General features: G+C 36.5%; 1 protein-coding gene and 1 long non-coding RNA gene across 9 annotated transcripts in view; one reads left to right on the top strand and one right to left on the bottom strand.

The window, feature by feature from the left end:
- Nucleotides 1–19,083, top strand: part of LOC105831246 (protein phosphatase 1L) — a 264,636-nt gene that overhangs the window by 4,923 nt on the left and 240,630 nt on the right. The window contains exons 2-3 of one of the 8 annotated variants that reach the window (XM_036292225.1): nucleotides 12,370–12,515; nucleotides 12,590–12,731. The exons of 6 other annotated variants lie outside the window; for them this stretch is intronic. The gene's annotated coding sequence lies outside the window, so the exon portion shown is untranslated. Of the gene's footprint in view, nucleotides 1–12,369; nucleotides 12,732–19,083 lie in introns of all 8 variants that reach the window. One more of the 8 variants, XM_036292221.1, reaches the window with a different exon arrangement.
- On the bottom strand, nucleotides 3,192–8,265 carry LOC118647407. The gene is made up of 2 exons (XR_004964685.1): nucleotides 8,226–8,265; nucleotides 3,192–7,526 (listed from the first exon to the last, which is right to left on the bottom strand). It is a non-coding gene; the product is annotated as an uncharacterized LOC118647407 (long non-coding RNA).

Raw genomic sequence — 19,083 nt, 5'->3', positions numbered from 1 at the left:
TAATTTTTCAATTTATATCCGAATGAGGGAGACACGTAAGTCCAAGAATAATTAAGTTTTTACAACTTTTATAAGATTAATAATGGTTTGAGTCCTTGTACATCCATACATTTTATACTTATTTTGTAGATAGAAGAATGACTCTGTAGGAATAGTTTTCATAGAATTATTTGTTTCCTAAATCTATATCATCATTGTGCGATTTTGTCACTTGATACAGACCTAAAATTAAGGTTGAAACGTCATGTAGGCCAAATATCTAACAATAAAGATTTGCTAGTTCGTCGACTGTATGATATTTTATTGGTTAATTGTTTTAAAATTTTACTATGTGTCTCTTTACTATATTATTAATACTTGCAAAATAAATTGAACCTATACGTTATATTACCGTTATTATCTACAGTGGAACCCCGCGTTAGCGGGCCTCTGAGTCCGCTAACACGAAGTTATCTCCTATTGCTTGATTTCACTCCCACTCCGTGAAATTCAGGGACGTAACGGTATTGCCATCTAACCAGTTAATGTTTACGCTTAAGACTAAATGTATTCGATTATAAAATTGCAAGCAGAGCGTCTCAGATCAAGTCAATCGTATATATATCTATAGCCGTCCGAAAAACACATCTCGTACTTCTGTAATAAATTATATTCCCGAATTTATATTCCCTACACTTCTAATTTATTATTATTTTCCAACATATAATTTATAAATAAAATATTATCAAATTAGAAATCCAGCTTTGATTGCAATCGGTGTTCCTTTTTTTATGTGATTACATTTAAACAATTTACTTTAAATTAGTGTTGGTTATTTTATTTACATGTGCGTGAATTTTTCAAATAAAAATTTATATAAAAATATATTTTTATTTATATTACACGAATAATATTTTGAAACAATTTTTTTAGACAATTTTTAATGACCATGTGGACAAAATAATAAATTCTTAAATTAAAAAAAATATTAGCCATTTCTTAGTCTTAAATGTATTAATTACAGATTAAAATTTTGCACAAATCTTTAAGAATACGTCGTAACTGCTTACATACTACGTGACTGCATTGCTATCCCCACACGCTACTCATGTGGACCGAGTGCATATGGAGGGGATAGTTTCCGTTAACGCGGAGTACGCTAACGCGGAGTTCCACTGTAATATTATCTAATTTGAAATCTATATTTTCCATAACTTTGTATTCCATTGACTCGCCTTTATTACCTCTTACAAAGTTTTTTTACATTATCGCCGGATTATTCTTGTTTCGACCTATCATTTTTATTACATACTTTCTTTTTAGCTTTAATAAGCTTAATTACTGCATTTTCTTTTAGCTTTATATTTTAACCAATTTTGTTCTGCACCTGTAAACACAGTTCTACGATATGTATCATCCCTTTCCGATGTTGCTACTCTTACATCATTTGTGAAAACCATTTCTTTCTATACCATATATTTGGAATTTTAAATGTTTTCTTAAGAGCTACTTAAATGTTATTTTTAATGTATCTATTATGTTAATCAATCTTTCGATCCTTACATTTACAGATAGACCTTGACCTTGCATTACCTTTTCTTCTAAAAATTCAAAGAATTTATTTATATTAAATTTACTATAATCTCTATCATTTATTCAAATATCGTATATTTATCTTTCGATTTAATTGATCCCAATTCGATTTTTAACCACAAATGCATCCATTATTTTAGGCTTTTCACACACTTTAACTTTTATCTCATTATTGGCAAACACTAGATTTATAATTGTTTAGCTATTTCTTTTAATGATTGGCTTATTAAGAAACTGATTGATGACTAAACTTAACATTGTTCTCAATTTTCTTGTAAAATGAATTCCGCATAAAATCAATATTAAAATTGCCTACAATTATACGTTCTTTTACTACAAATAATTACATCAGTGGATCTAGCACCCCCACCACTTAAAAAAAAGTTTGGAAATACCGCATAATTTTCTGCTAAATATCTGCTAATTTTTTGCTCTAGTCTCGAAATTTTTGCTTTTACCCGTTTGCAGGAGATTAAGACAAAAAATGGGGGTGTTAAGTTTATGTGGCGGTAGCACCTTTATTAATAAAAAAAGCATAAAAAATATACCAGAATTTTTTGGTCATTTTTTGCTTTAAGAAACTATAAAGAGATATCAAAAATATTGAATGGTTATCAAAGTATCGGTACTCAGAACCATCGTACCGCAACGATGTAAGAGAAAATGGTTAAAAATAAGAAGCTAACCATATCACGATAACTTATAAAATACTTCTTCCACCAAACACCCATAAAATACACAATTTTAAAATGTTTAACTTGCACAATACCTTTAAAAAGTCTTAAAATTCACAAAAATACAAGAGTAAAGTACCCTTAAAAAATTAACTGCTGCATCGACTATGGTATAAAATAATAGGCTATTTATCAGCTATTAAAATATTTAGGTCTCGAATTTTTTACTCACAATTTAACTTGTGGAACTCAATTGTTAATGCGCGCACGCAAGAGTAAACTACCTTAAAAAATTAAATTGGTGCATCGACTATGGTATCGAATTGATCATCTATTTATCCGCTTTTAAAATATCTAAGTCTCGATTTTTTTGCAATTACAATTTAATTCATGCAACTCAATTGTTAATGTGTGCTTAACAGTAAACTGCCTTTAAAAAATAAATTGGTGCATTGATTATGGTATCAAAATGATTGTGTATATATCTGCTCTTAAAATATTCAGCTCCCGAATTGTTTGCTTAATATTTAAATATAGAGCAAAAAATTCAGGACCTGAATATCTTAAGAGCAGATAAATAAGCATTTTGATACTATAGTTGATGCAGCTATTTATTTTTTTAAAGTAATTTACCCTTGCATGCGTATCAGCACCCCACTTTAACAATTAAGTTATACAAGTTAAATCTTGAGTAAAAAAATTCGGGACCTAGATATTTTAAAAGCAGACAAATAGACGATTATTTTGGTACCATAGTCGATGGAGCAGTTAATTTTTTAAGGTTACTTTACTCTTGTATTTTTGTCAATTTAAGAGGCTACATACACTTAGCAATTTTGAAAAAATGCATTTTTTGTTTTTTGCATATTTGTAAAGTATAAGGTCTTGAAAATATCCCCTGCAAGTTTTAAAGTAATTCCTTGAAAATTGTCGGAGATATGGCGAGAAAGGTCCAAGTGCGTTCGACGACGCTCGGGCGCGACGGGCGCCCCTAATTCTTTGCAGCAGGTAGCTTATGCAAAAATATTACGCCGGCAAGCTAGGATCGAAGCCTTTGATGCCGCTACATCTAGGGAGGGTTTATTGTATGGCTCTGGAGTGGATGACTCCATATAAGTTTGAAAAAAATTATTTATGTTTTAACCGAATGTCAAACTTTAAACGCGTTTTTTTCGAAACCATGTTTTCGAAACGCGTACTAAAAATATCTCGAAAATGGCTGGACCGATTTACTTGAAATTTGGAGGGCTTAATCTACACAAAAAGGCAGTTTTTATTATGGCGGTTTTTTTTACAGCTCTTACTTTTTTTACAGTTAAAAAACGACTGATTTTTATCCTAAAAAATCGATTTTTTTAAAACTGCCGCCATTTTGCAAAAAATCGATATTTTAAAAATCGGCCCCGATAAAGACTAGATAATTTCATACAGTTTAAGAAAATTTTAGGCTGGTCTGTTTTAGATAAGTCCTGTACGAGTTGCAATTGGTACCGCGAAGCACCTTTTTTCAACAAGGTCTTCAACAAGGCGACGAGGAATATTTCCGCCATTTTTAAATATTTTTAATTTAAATTTATTCTGAAACATGTTTTAAGAATGTATTTTAAAGTAAAGAAAACTAGGATTAATTACATACGTTACGTTTCAAAAAAAAAATCGAGAAGAAAACCTATTTTTTACGTCTCTAGGTGTATGTAGCCCCTTAAGGCTTTTTAAAGGTATTGTGCAAGTTAAACATTTTAAACTTGTGTATTTTACGAGTATTTGATTAAGGAAGTACTTTATAAGTTGTCGTGGTATTGTTAGCTTCTATTTTTAACCTTTTTTTTTATATTATTGCGGTACGATGGTTTTAAAAGTACCGGTATTTTGATAACCGTTCAATATTTTGATATTTTTTTACAGTTTCTTAGACCAGAAAATGAGCAAAAAATTTTATTATATTAATTTTTTTGTTTTTCTTTACATAGTGGGGGTGCTACCGTTACGTGAACTTAGCATCCTCACTTTTGATCTTAATTTTCTACGAGCGTGTAAAAGCAAAAATTCGGGACTAGGGCAGAAAATTAACAGATAATTAGCAGAAAATTATACGGTATTTTCTAACTTTTTTAGTGGTGGGAGTGCTAGGTTTACTGACGTCAAATAATTCCACTATTTCTTCTAAGAATCTTAAAAATACCCATTTGATGCACTTGATGAGTGATATATTACTGTTACTACTTTTTTATACATAGTGTTGCGCCCCTTGGAGCTGCGCTCACTGATCGATATATTGATTTTTGGGAAGAGCGTTGTCAGCTGTCGTAAGCTTGACAACGCTGATAAACAACGATGTTGTAGCCCGATTGTGCGCAAGGGCGGATGCCCTTTTTAATACATGAAAGATTGTAATTAATAGTCTTTTTGAACTACCAAAAGTAAAGTGTCAATGAGAGTGTTTATTATCGTCCATGGCTGTGCGCAACCTATATTGTCCCGTACTTTTATCGTCGTCAGTTATGTATTATTTTTTAAATTAAAAGTACTTTATGTATTACTTTTCATATATAAAATAACTCCTTCCGTATTCCGATTTTTAGCATTACATTTAATTTATTTTTCTCACTTTTTTTCTCTAACTAGTCGATCTTTGTATCAGTCATTGCCTACCTGCATTTCTTGACGTACTTGCAGTTGACCTCGTGGCTTCTATGGAATTTGTCTTCTCTCTATTACTTCTTTCAGTTGTTTTTTTCACATTTTTTCCTTTTTACTTTCGATTCTTATTTCTTTAAAAGGACCTTCGTATTTCACAAACTCTTGTCTACTATTATAGATTTTATGCTTGATACACTCAGGATGGTAAAAGAGTTTTCTACACTTTGTACACTGTACCGCAATGTTTTTAATGTTCTTGCATGCAGAACCTGTATTCTACATGATCGGCGCCAAACCTGTCGATTATACCGATATGATACATATTTACACAGTAACACACGTCAGTGCACGTCAGCACTATTGACTGACTGCCGTCCAAGAACTGAAATTCCAGAATAAAAATTCTGTCTTACAGTCCATAGTTTAGCATAACTTTACTAAATAACACTTATAGTTACTCTCTGTCTATAGTCACTTTTGTTAGAACTTTAACATTTAACGGCAATATGTATCCATAAAAAAAACTGATTTCTGCGGAGTGATATTTGACACGTCTGTCTCCAAGCGCAAATATTGATTGCTCTTGTGTATCTGTTATCTGTTACAATAAATGTATCTGTTACAATAAACCGTTTTTATTATTTTCCTATAGCAGCGCCAAATTTTTTTTAAAATAAAACATTTATCTTTATCATGCTTTTTTGGTTTCTGTATAATATTGATATTGTTACGTACGGTCGCTGACTTAATAAGAAACACTCATACACTACACTTTAAGCAATTCAAAAGACGTCATTAACTATTAACACAAGCGTTTCACAGAAATGTTCATCTGCGCGAGACCGAGTTTCAACTCTGTTTATCTGCGTTGTCAAACTTACGACAGCTGACAACGCTTTTCTCAAAAATCAAAATATTGATTAGCCACAGGACTAACTGATTGACACTGACCCTTCTTCGCAAGTTGTCGTCCCGACAACTAACTATTGAAGAAAAATTTCCAGCCGGAACCACGACTCCTGCTCTACCTTGGACTGCTGCTCGAGTTACTAAGCCTGTTGTTTCAGGTCTCAACATCCAGCTCTCTCTCTCTCTCTTTTTCTCTTTCTCTTTCTCTTTCTCTTCTAGATGGATTTTTTTTAATCGCGATGCTCCAGGAATCACGACCCTGCTCTCCCCTACAAAATTCAATTTTTCTCTCGAAGCGACGGGCATTCCGCGCGAAAATGTCCCGTGTCTCTACACAATCAACATTCTTTTCTTTTTTCCGCGCAAGCATAACATTAGAGCCTCAATAACATTGTTTTCGCGATCTTATCCCAACTGTTTACGCAGTGGCACCACCTCGTTAAAATCGTCAGGCTTAACTTTAAAATCGAGTGACGCCTGACCTCCGCCCGCGTTTACACTTGCGTATGGAAAATTTATTTGCGTCGCGTTTGTCGAATTATTGCCCGCGAAAATATTATTGGAGCAACTAGCTGGTTTGAGTTGCTCCTCGTTTTAAGGTCTCGTCTTTTTCCGGAGAACGGGACTGCATTTCTTTCTGGAACCGTTGCAGCTGCTGACGTTTCAGACGCCTCTCCTTTTTCAGCTGCTGCAATTCCTACAGCACGTAGCGAATCGGCCTCCGCCGTCGCATCCACCGGTGTCTGAGACTGATTGTGAGTCTTTCTCGGGAAATGTGTGGTCATTACTCAGAATTACATTTTTTTTCCTTTTCGTTGGTTTGTTTGCTCATTCGCTCGTCCTATCACGGACGAGCTTCTAAAATGTTACGCGTGGTCGTGGATGTAAATAAGAAACACACACTACACTTTAAGACTTTAAAAGACTATCAATTATAAACACAAGCGAACATTCACAGAAACATCAGTCTTAGTGCGAGACCGAGCTTCAACTCCATTGTTTATCTGCGTTGTCAAGCTTTACGACAGCTGACAACGTTCTTTCTAAAAATCAATATATCGATTGATCAGGATAGCGGACCGATCTAACGGGTACAATAATATGTTAATCAAAACGCTTTACCATTATAATAATATATACTATTTAATAATGTATACAGAACCATGTTATTGAATGTAACATTTTAACATTAAAAAGTATTAATTAATTTTAATTAAAAGTAATAATAAAAAGTAATAAATAAATAAATTTTTTATGAATAGTTGTTTTTTTAATTGGCCCTGTTACGTCCTGGGGAGTAAGCTGCCCCTCAGGAGTGTAATTTGAGTGGTAAATTATTTGAGGGAGTCTTGTAGGTTAGACAGTGTTCAACAAGAGGCTTTTGCAGGTTATTTATTTATTTATTTAGTTATGTTACTAAGTAATTAGTTATTATAAAGCGGTTTTGACTCGGGAGCTCCGAGGGGGGAATGGGTTGCGGGGGGGGGGGGTATTTGGAGGCGCGCGGGGAAATGCTGTCACGGGGATTAAGGAATCTTGCGGTGCGTCGAGGTAGATGAAAGGGGGGATCATGTTTCGCGGTCATGTTTCGGAGTCCGTGACCATCCCTGTGAACAGCATGAAGGGGAATCGCGGTCCGCGCTTGCCGCCGCCGCCGTTTCACCCGCTATCGTTGCGGTCTGTCACCATCGCCGCCTTGCTGCCACCATCGCCACCATGATGTTCGCTCTCCTGTGAGCGAGAGAGAAAAACCTGAACGCGCGTGAGATATGCGTGAGAGAGAGAGAGAGAGAGAATGATTGAGAGAACGCGTGAATAGCACCGCGACGGAGAGCGTGAGCGCAAGCGAATGTAAATGTGATGGGAGCGAGAATATATATGTAGGATGGAATGTATGGGACTAAAGGAATATAACAAGAAATAAAATGTTTGAATAATTATTTTTATAATATTTCTATTAAATATACCTCGAATATAATAGGAATGAATATATAATATTATGAAAATAATAATAAAATTAATGAACATAATATAAACGTAATAAACGTACCATCAAATGAATAAAATACAGTATATACATATAGTATATATAAGAAATATATATAATGTACACTCACTCGAAAAAAAGCGGTACACCTAAAATTTGTCAAAAAATCACTAAACTTCCAATGACGATAACTACGCGAGTATTAAAGATAGAAAGGTTTCTAAAAAAAGAAATTAAAGCTTTAAATGTCTACTTTAAGAATCGATTTAGTAAAATTTTGCTGGGATCTGGGGCTGGGATCTGGAGTAGTGGAGATAGTAAACAATGCGAGCCTGCTCGAAGTGGTACGCAGCCATATAACAGATGCAAATTTAATTTTTCTTGTTCTTCCTAAATGTATCGTCAAAATATAGTGACCTTCGAGAGTGCAGAGATTGAATTACCTTATAATTTCTGACACATATTCCTTTAACCTATACTGCTCAACACAGAGCACTCTCTCCTCTTCCTCGCCCAGCGTGGGTACGCAATGGCGGATAAACCATATGACTCAAGTGACCAATCAAAATTGTGTTCGCCATTGGCGAATCTTTGATTATAGGTCTTTAGAGTAAATTAATGCCAGCTTTATTGCAGAAATTTAGCACTCTTCTTGCTACGTGTGGTGGTGCATTATCTTGCATGAACACACACACACACACACACACACACACACACACACACACACACACACGCACATACACCCAAGGAAGGTTTGGAGTCGCAAAATACCGTGGAACTGACGAGCCACGGGGTCCTTATCCTTGAGGTAAACACCCCCCCCCCCACACACACAAAACGGCACATTTTAGAGCCCCATGATGTGCAAATTCCGATCGCGCAACCTTTCCGTGGTGCACATTGGGTAACGCTAATGCCGACGGTAAAACCTTTTAATAAGAAAGTCAGATGAAAGTCGTCTATTTTTATTAGATATCTAGCAGTTCCTGGAACTGATACAGCCCAATAAACTTCTTCAATGAATACAACTTTCGTGGTAAAATCAAATATCAAAATTCCCTAATGGGGAAGCTTCGTTCGCGTAACTACTCAGATTTGCTTGTGTTAATGTGAGTAGTAAAATTCCGTGGTAAGTCAGCTACACAACACACAAGCACATGTATGTCGAACGCTTACAATCCAAGGACGGTTTCGAGCTTTAAAATAAAAACTAACCATAGTTGTTAGCGAAACCCGGAATTTTTATTCTTGCAATAGTTAAAATTGGGCATTGTTAAAAATTCAAAATTGAATATCTCAGCATCTAATACAGCTAGCAAGGTTTTCTAAGAAGCATTTTCAAGATTCGGATTGCTACTTGAATAAATTTTATATCGCAGTTATATGTGTGATACGTTTTTTCAAAATGGCGTATGACAAAGCGAAAACATGCGAAATTGAAAAATATTGGTCCGAGTTTGCGACGATCCATGGCAAGAGGCAAGTGTCGCAACTTAATGGGATAAAAAGCATGCGATAGTACAGAGTCTCTCCTTTAAAATGCTTTTTTACTCGTCTCGATACGATGATTTTTCACTGAGATATGCTCATTTGAATAAAAAGGCAATTTTTTACTTTAAATGCGCATATCTCAGCGAAAAATCATCGTATCGAAACGAGTAAAAAAGCATTTCGAAGGGGAAACTCTGTACTATTGCATGCTTTTTATCCCATTAAGTTGCGATACTTGCCTCACGCCATGGATCGTCGCAAACTCGAACTAATATTTTTCAATTTTGCATGCTCTCGCTTTGCCATACGCCACTTTGAAAAAAATTATTACGCAAAATTTTACTAAATCGATTCTTAAAGTAGACATTTGAAGCTTCAATTTCTTTTTTTAGAAACCTTTCTATCTTTAATACTCGCGTAGTTATCGTCATTGGAAGTTTAGTGATTTTTTGATAAATTTTAGGTGTATCGCTTTTTTTTCGAGTGAGTATAATATATATAAGAAATAATATGAATGTATATGAATATAATATGAATATGATATGAATATATGAATATATATTAGTCCCAGATTTCTTGATCCTCGTCGATAAGCGGCTTTATGCCAAACAGCTGCTTTGGCTAAACAAGTCTATAACGTCGGCGAGACCGTATCGTCCGTATGTATTATTGATCTGCTGCTCGTTCCGCCACAGTTTGGCAGAAGTACCGCCTCCACCGGGCTTCCTCAATATTGATGAACCGGGGGATCCTGATTTCATCCCACCCAAAATATGGCTTGAAAAAAGAAATGACATTTTTAGTTTAATCACGCTGTACCCAAGCTGTACCCAAAACAAATTTTTGGCATTGTTATATCATAATACATACCTGCTGATCAACGGATCCACGTATCGAAATCATCCCATTGAGTCGAATTGTTGACGCTCGGCTGGATGGCACCCTGACATGCGTTCGGCCGTAAACGTTGTAGGTCAATGCAGGATGTCACCCACGTACACATACTGAAAAAGTTAACAATTGTTTAATATATATTCACGCGTATATTCATTCATAAAAACTTGCACTATCACTTATCCTCACAACTAGATATTCTATTCGAACTCTATGCATTTTAAATACGCGAGACACTGAAGATCCACACGAACGAGATTTACTAACTTGAGGAGCTTGACTAACGTTGAGGAGCAGATCTCATTATATACTGAAGATGTACGTGATTTTTACTTGAGAAATAAATTTGAAAAAGATTCTCAGCCATGTTAGCTTTGTAGAATTTTTATTTGTGTTATCATTGTCTAACAAGAACTAAAATGCGATTTATATGAGTTATTAACGAGATCGTCTTATCGCTGTTGTCTCGGTCAACGCCTTGGTCAACGTCTCGGTCAAAATAAAGAACTGTTATCAAACCGCGTTATATATCTATTGAATCGTTATCAAACCGCATCATACAGCTGTCGAATCACTATTGAATTGTTATCGAACTACTATTGAATCGTTATCAAACCGCATCGTACAACTATTGAATCACTATTGAACCGCATCATACATCTAATGAACCTGTTGTACCCCTCGTTGGGAGTACGATTGGGGATCGCTGCTAGAGATCTCGCGAGGAAGGTATTTAGTCACTCACACCGTTATTCGTCTTGAACACTTTTATTATCTTGTTCGAATAGGTCGCGACCCCGCAAGGCAGAGTGTCGCGTCTATGAGTTTGTTGTCCACGACCCCGCAAGGCAGAGTGTCGTGGTTGTATATATTACAATGTGTTTGCCGGTGATACATGACCCCGCAAAGCAGAGTGTCGTGTGTTATCTTAGTTTGTCTACTTCGGATTGATCCGTCCTTCACTTTCTTTCGCCGGTTTATATATCCGATAATTCGGTAGTTGGATTGAAAGAAAGGGAGAATTGCGTGAGGGTGTAAATCGGTCAGTATTCCAAATTATTGCTTAGACAGCAAGTGCTGTCTAAGGAGCATTGCGCTAATTATCGAGCGGATTGCGCGAAACTTCTCGCAATGCGCTTGATGCTGACTGCTGCAGCTGACCGACTTACGTCATCGTGCTACTGACATTTCTTATCGTTATGAGTGTGTCACTCATATCAAACCACTATTGAACCGCTATCAAACCGTTCCGTATATCTATGAAACATTGCACATGTATTGAACTGCTATTGAACTGCATTATTTAACACGACATTATTAAACCGTTATCAAACTGCATTGTATAGCTATCGAATCGCTATCGAACCACTATTAAACTATATTATATATTGAACGTATACGGGTAAAAATAAAGGAAAAGGTAGAAATAAAAATTTTATTGCATTTATATATTTTTTATTTTGAAAAAATTTTACAATTATTTTGGTGTTGTGACCACCAGTTAAATATTTTGAATGCATTTTGTAAAATGCAATTCTTAATATGTTTTTTACATTATATAGTATTACTAACATCTAGATTATTCAAAGATTCAATGTCTTCATAATCCGCATCCAATGTCTTGATATATATCCCATCATCGGTATTGAGCATGTCTACCAACCATTCTCGTTTCTGATGTCCTTTAATGTATACGATAGTATTGTCGGGAGCGTCCCAGATGCGCACAGTAATAAACGGACACAGCAGGCTGAGTGAATACGGATACAGATCAAATGCGCACAGACCAAATGCGCACGGACCAGATGCGCACGGACCAAATGCGCACGGACCAAATGCGCACAGACCAAACGGACACAGTAACCAACAAACTTACCACATGGGTTGCGACTTTTCGGACACCTCTACCGACAGGGTGGGTGTGGGACGGGGGGGCGAAGCCCCCCTTCCCCTTGCACCCCGTGTGCGTGCGTGCGTGCGTGTGTAAAGCATTCTCTGCACCACATAGGTTTGCGACTGTGCGCATTTGGTTTGTGCGCATTTGATCCGTGCGCATTTGGTCCGTGTGCATCTGGTCCGTGCGCATTTGGTCTGTGCGCATTTAATCTGTGTTCGTTTCATTCAGCCTGCTGTGTCCGTTTATTACTGTGCGCATCTGGGACTCACTCGTATTGTCGTTATCCTCTTTCGTATTATACACAGCATATGTAATCAGACGTTTACCCATGTAAGGGATTGTTCTGCCCTTCCATCGCAATTCATGATGATAAGCAATCAACCAAGAAGTGCAAGACTTGTCGAATTTTGTAAGACCATGCCTTGGCATGGGGCTCGCAAAAATATAATGCGTAAGAATGGTTTCTTTTCTTAGTACCGCCATTTCCTTTTTAACAAATTTTTTATCAACAATGAATTTTTGCAGATCCATAAATATTGATACGATTATGATGAGTGACTTTTCAATACTGTACATTAACGCCAAATATCTCAGTTTTTATCAGTTTGATGTTACATGATTTTGCGCACTACGTTGGACAACGGACAGTATTCAATTACACGATCATGTAAGATGAGACAATAAGCGGTAGTACTCGCGGGAATATTCTCTTTGCAATCAAATTTTATGCGCACGTTTACGGTAGCACTTTTGATGGATTTGTTTTGTCGCGAACAGTCAATGAATCACCACAAAGGGCCCTTTTTCCAGGAATGTGATTACATTGAGCAGTGTTTCACACTCGTGTTTATAATGAGATTTGCCAAAACGTCAATACATGTCATACAGAATGGCATATCTAGATTTACGAAAGTCTAAATACAAATCATCGTATGAATAAAATTTAGAGTTTAGATAAAATTTTACGTTGGTCAAATTACAGTCGTCAAAGATTGATCTTGAGACATGATATTTTTTCGACCAGTTTGTAGTGCAAAGATAACGAAGTGCGGTTTTTTGAGTTGAGTTGTAGTTTTGACGGCCCATGAATGTTTCGTCGTACTCCGCAACAGGAGGTGCTCGTACAGATCCCAGGAGCAAAAACTCATACTTAGGCATTGCCCATTCTCCAAAGCTTGCAGCAAAGATAATTTGTTGACCTCATTTAACGTAGCATGAGGCATTCGCCACTGTATTTTGAATAATTCAATTTCCGGTTGAGCCGTAAAATTTTCAACGATAGAATTGTTATCGTTGCGCGCTCGAATCAATACTAATTTGTGACGAGCGTTAACAATCACGCTCATCACAAAGTCGTCACATTTGTAGTCCTCGCAAAGGCTCAATAATACATTAAGCGGTACACAAAAGTTGAAGTATTTTTCTTATTATCTTTCTTTTTCATCACTAATCTTTTTTCGTAGAGAAAACTTTAGCATGGGAACGTGTATAAATCCTGCTGTTGTATGGGTATTCGTATTTTATTGCTGTATCCAAACGTGGTGTTGGCGTACGGATTGTATGTGTGAGTCTCAATCTTGACGATGCTATCGTCAAAGATCGACTCGCCTCCATTATTCAAGAAGTTAGACATCTTAGATATTTTGTACGATATATCCCAATGATTTAAAAAATTCAACGTTTGATGCGGTGAGTTTTTTTTAATCAGACGATTGAATATTTTTAACTGATGTAAAATGTCAGACGGCCGAATATTCTTGATTGGCGTAAAAATTGTGTCTTGCACTTGCTCATTCAACAAGAGCATTTCACGTTATCGTCTTTGTACGTGTAATCTAACGGTAAACTTCTCTCCGCGAAAATCGAGTAATTGACCGTCCTGATTCACAATACGAATTGTCAAATTAGTAATGCTCCGTGCGACGATTGGAAGATAAATGATTTATGCAGGCGTTTTTGATATCTTATATCCTGGTAGTACTCTTGGTGAAAATTCATGTATCGTGTGTACACATTTGTTGTTGCTGTACGCACCTGTAGTCACCTTACATTCTATGCAAATGATGTTTACGTTTATGATATTTATAGACGCATCCGATTCATGCCACAGTCGTGATTCAAGAATGCGATTCGATGAAAATCCTAATAAATCTAACGTTGTTAGGTTTTCCAAATTTAATTTGATAAGCGCACATGATCTCGCTCTTTATTGTATTAATGTTGGCGCGAATCACCAGCGGATACTTGCTCTCTTCATCTTTGCGAAACGCCCTTTTTCCTACAACACCGGGATGCGATTGTAAAATACACGTTTTAAATATCTATCTATATCACGCAATTTATACGATCTTTCGGGAATGACAATTTTTTTGTCGTCTTTGCTATAGTAAAATTTGTTATTCGTCGAATTTACATTAGATATGATACAGTATGTTTCAAAATTTGTGAGGCCGAGCTCGTAAATTGCGCAATGTTAGCCTTTAAATTTATTATTAATTGTTTGAAGCAAACGCAGACATAGTTGGCCGCAGTTGCTTTAATCGTAACGTTGATAAAACGTGTGATTCGATGTACTCGATTTGCGTTATGTCTAAATATTGCACCAATTTTTTCGGTCGAAGATTACCGAAACTATCAGAGCATACAGCGCGACTTCCCCTCTTTGCATACGCCACCCAGTGTGTGCCCGATCCTTTAGCATTATTTAAATTTAAAATACCGCTCTTGTTTCGACATGCTCCTGCCATTAGTAATGCTGTACACATAAAAATTTCTCTGAAGTATGGAATGCGCATACGTTTTGTTAGCTGTAATAATTGTATGTCGATAATTGCACTTTTTAGCATTTTTAACATCTTTTTGACATTTTTTTTTATCGGAACTTCTCGTCCACGCTTATATGGAGCAAGATAAACTCCATGACCTTCCATGACGTTATGATGTTTAAAGCCACGTGTTTTTCTGCAAGATCCTTACTATGCGAACAGGCAATGTTTGCGGCACGCCGTGTGGAATGGATTAATATCCCGGTTGTCTCTGGCCAATTTTTCAATCAAATACCTGGAAAGTGGTTCAATGACACACAGTACAATTGGACACGTTGCAATTGCACACCGTGCTATTGGACACATAAAGTTGCACACCGTTTGATTGGACACGTCGCATTTGCGCACAGTTTTGTTTTAAGACAACATTTTTTTGTAAAATTTTTAACACACATAAGTGTGAAATTTGTTGTTAACTTTGTTAACTAAACATTTATTACATTGAACACAGTGCATTTGCGCACAGTTTGTTTGCACAGTTTTTTTACACACAGTTCTTTTTTGCACAGTTTGTTTGCACACAGTCAAGTAGATCTAGATATTCTGGTTAACCCATGTACATTGTATTGGCAATCTGCAAACACATGTGAACTTTACTTTGTTTGCAATGTACATGGGTTAGCGACTTAGACGGAATAAGTGCGGGAGGGAGGGCCGAAGACCCTCCTTGCACCCCACGTGCGTGTACGTGTGCGTGCGTGCGTGCGTGCGAGCGAGCGTGCGTGCGAAACATTCTCTGCACCACATGAATTTGCGACTTTCCATGCAAAACGAGTTGCTGCTTTTTAGATGTATCAACAGTCATAATTTATGAATATCTAGATGCGTTCCGTTTGACTGTGCGCAAAAGAAATGTGCGTAAATGCACTGTGTTTAATGTAACAAATGTTTAGTTAACAAAGTTAATAACAATTTTACATGCATGTGTGCGTGTGTCAAAAATTTTACAAAAATATGTGTTGTGGCCAAAAGCAATTGTGCGCAAATGCAACGTGTCCAATCGAACGGTGTGCAATATTGGTATTATCAAAAAATATAAAAAATATTTCGAGTTCATATACCATAAATATTTTTCAGTACATTAAAAAAATATATTTTATATATTGTTAATAATAATTTTTGTATCATTTATTAATAATTTATGAAAAATAATTATATAATCTTTAAAAAATATTCAAATAAATTTGTAAAATATTTATGAAAATTTATGATAAATTTTCTGTGCTATCTAGATTATTTTTGTATTATTCTGCGATGCGGAATCGTATTATGTGCAATCGGATCCGTATGCAAACGGGTCGATGCGCAACCGAATCCGTGTGCAAACGGGTTTGGTAGGCAATTGGGTCCGTGTGCAATCGGGACCGTGTCCAATTGAGTCCGTGTCTAATCGAATCTGTGTCCAATCGGGACTGTCATATTGGGAAATACTATTGTGTCCGATCGTTTATATGCGCAATCGGGCCTCACTCATTTTGGATCTTAGGCATGATTGGTAACGCGTCATCTCTATCTCATTTCTCAAACACTGAGTATAATCATCGAACGTTATGGTTCGCGCTACTACGTTATTCTTGATACCTTTTGCCTTTTTAGTATTTTTTCCATCCATCTTCAACGCGTACATACATCTTTGCTCTAAGTCTGACGAACTTGATTATTATCGCGCCATTATTTTCATCTTTTATTAGGCCCGGAACTTTTTATTTTCGAAAGGTATACTGTACGAGTTGTTGACCGGATTATCGCTTGTGTCGAACCTAGCGATATCCGTTTCATCATCTCGTAAATATCCTCGCACTTGACATGGTATACGAAACTATCGGTGTCAATGTACATAACTTTAGATTTGTCACGGTACAGAGGCAACATGTATTCATGGTGAAATTTATATAGATACATTTTAGAAATATTTAGGATACGCATGCTTACGTAAATTGGCTTGTATAATTTTACCTCGAGTTTTCTAAGTTTAACCGCGATTAAATTTTCCGCAAAAATACTTTGACTGTGAAAATTCGGTTTCGCTATCATTGCCTCCGTAACACACCGACCCTTCCATTTCATCAACAACTTAACGTCACCACGATTGCACATATTCTCCATAGTTTTTCCGAATACTGCGTTATTCATCAATGTATACAAGTTTTTTTCGGAATTATCTTTGGCGAGAGTCCGGAATTGCGTGTTTAATTTTATATAACTGCGGAGCCATGGAGATTGTGCGAATTCTAACATGCAGTGTAGTTTCGTGATACGAAGACCGTGACGCATGCAATGCTGCAGGTTACGGTAGTAGATGACGTAACGCTTCTTATCATAGAGCCTGGTGAGAAGTTTATATTCTCGCTTGTCACGTGGTTTATCGCGTGTCGGGCAGAAAGGTAGATCAGTGTGCCGATCGTGAAGGTTTTGAGGATACTCGAGATCGACCTCGAGAATATATCCCGTTGGTGAATCAAGAGCGATCGCGTTTATGTCAAATTTCGAGACGTCTTTGATCCATTGAAATTCTCCAGGATAGCAGTTGACACGTCGCCAAATCGTACAAATTATTAACATCAAAATACGTAATATATGAGGATAGTTTCGATGGGTCGTACGTTTGCATGTACTTGTTGTAGCTTCCGCATATCTGCCGGAACGTAGACTGAAATCGGCCGTGTATACCACGCCCGATGAATATTATCATGTCGATGTGAGTGGCATTCACTTGGACACGGTGCAAATGGACACAAAATAATGTACACGTTTCAAATGGACACGATTCATTTCGACACAGGATTTTAAACACAGTAATTTTGTACACAGGAAAAATAAATTCTGGACAAATTACAATTTAGACACGATAAAAATGTACACCATGCAATTGGACACGTAAAATTTGTACATCGCAAAGTTGTACACCGCCAAGTTATACACCGCAAACTTGTACACCGTAAAGTTTTGCGTGGAAAGTCGCAAACCCATGTGGTGCCGAGAATGGTTTGCACACACACACACACACACACACACACACACACACGCACGCACGCACGCACGCACGCACGCACGCACGCACAAGTTTGCGGTGTACAATTTTGCGGTGTACAAGTTTGCAGTGTACAAGTTCGCGGTGTACAACTTTGCGGTGTACAAATTATACGTGTCCAATTGCACGGTGTACATTTTTATTGTGTTCAAATTGTAATTTGTCCAGAATTTATTTTTCCTGTGTACAAAATTACTGTGTCCAAAATTCCTGTGTCAAAATGAACCGTGTCTAACCTGATGAAAATGTAAAATCGAAGCGTAAGTCGAATGTAAAGGGAAAGAAAAGTTAACGCTTCTTTTACCTTTCATTGTTTTAATTTACGCTTCGTAGAAGGTTTGTTAACGCTTCTATTACTCTCTCTTTACATTCAACTTACGCTCTTACTCTTTCTTTACCTTTGACTTATGCTCCGATTTTACATTTTCACCAGGGTATTTGAAATGTGTACATTATTTTGTTTATTTGCACCGTGTCCATTTGCACTATGTCTAATTGTACTGTGTCCAAGTGAACTACTTCCGACGATGTCAATAAGCAGTTCGAAAGTGATGTTGGTGTATTTTAACATAACGTCCCACGCGTATACAGGGAGTGTAATAATGCACGGGATGGAGATCGTAACTTTCGATACATTTATCGCGGAAATTTTCAAAAATGTTGGCTAACAATAACCCATCCGTTTTTAAATATAGATCGCTGTATTTACTCAGCGTTCAAACAGAGAACTGCTGCTAGTCGTTGGCAGCGTAATCGCTCTCGGATACTGTGTCAGAGATCAGGGAACTGTAAAATGATTCACGCGGTGGTACACACGTGTCCTCCAACTTTTCGACGCAGTTAACGTACTTGTAGGGAAATACGCTTTTTTGTGTAAATAAATTGAAATCTTCGTCAGATAAGTGTAAAAATTTGGAAAATGCAATTTTTAATTTTTTTTTAATCTGGAAATGATGCTAATTTTTCAAGACTAATATTTAAAAATTTATATAAATCTTTAAACCGTAGTTTTATGTAATTGTATGGATCTAATTTATTGGCGGTGTCTATGACATGTTTTGTAAAAGAAATGTACTTTTGATAGGGAGTACGTCGGTCTTCTCTTTGAACGTCGTGGCTATTTCCTGAAATGCGCATCGTATTCAGATAAATTATGAAAAATA

Source organism: Monomorium pharaonis, chromosome 1 (assembly GCF_013373865.1).
Source record: "Monomorium pharaonis isolate MP-MQ-018 chromosome 1, ASM1337386v2, whole genome shotgun sequence".
In the NCBI taxonomy this organism is placed as follows: Eukaryota; Metazoa; Arthropoda; class Insecta; order Hymenoptera; family Formicidae; genus Monomorium; species Monomorium pharaonis.
Note: the sequence above shows the minus strand (reverse complement) of the source record. Positions and strands in the feature narration are given on the sequence as shown.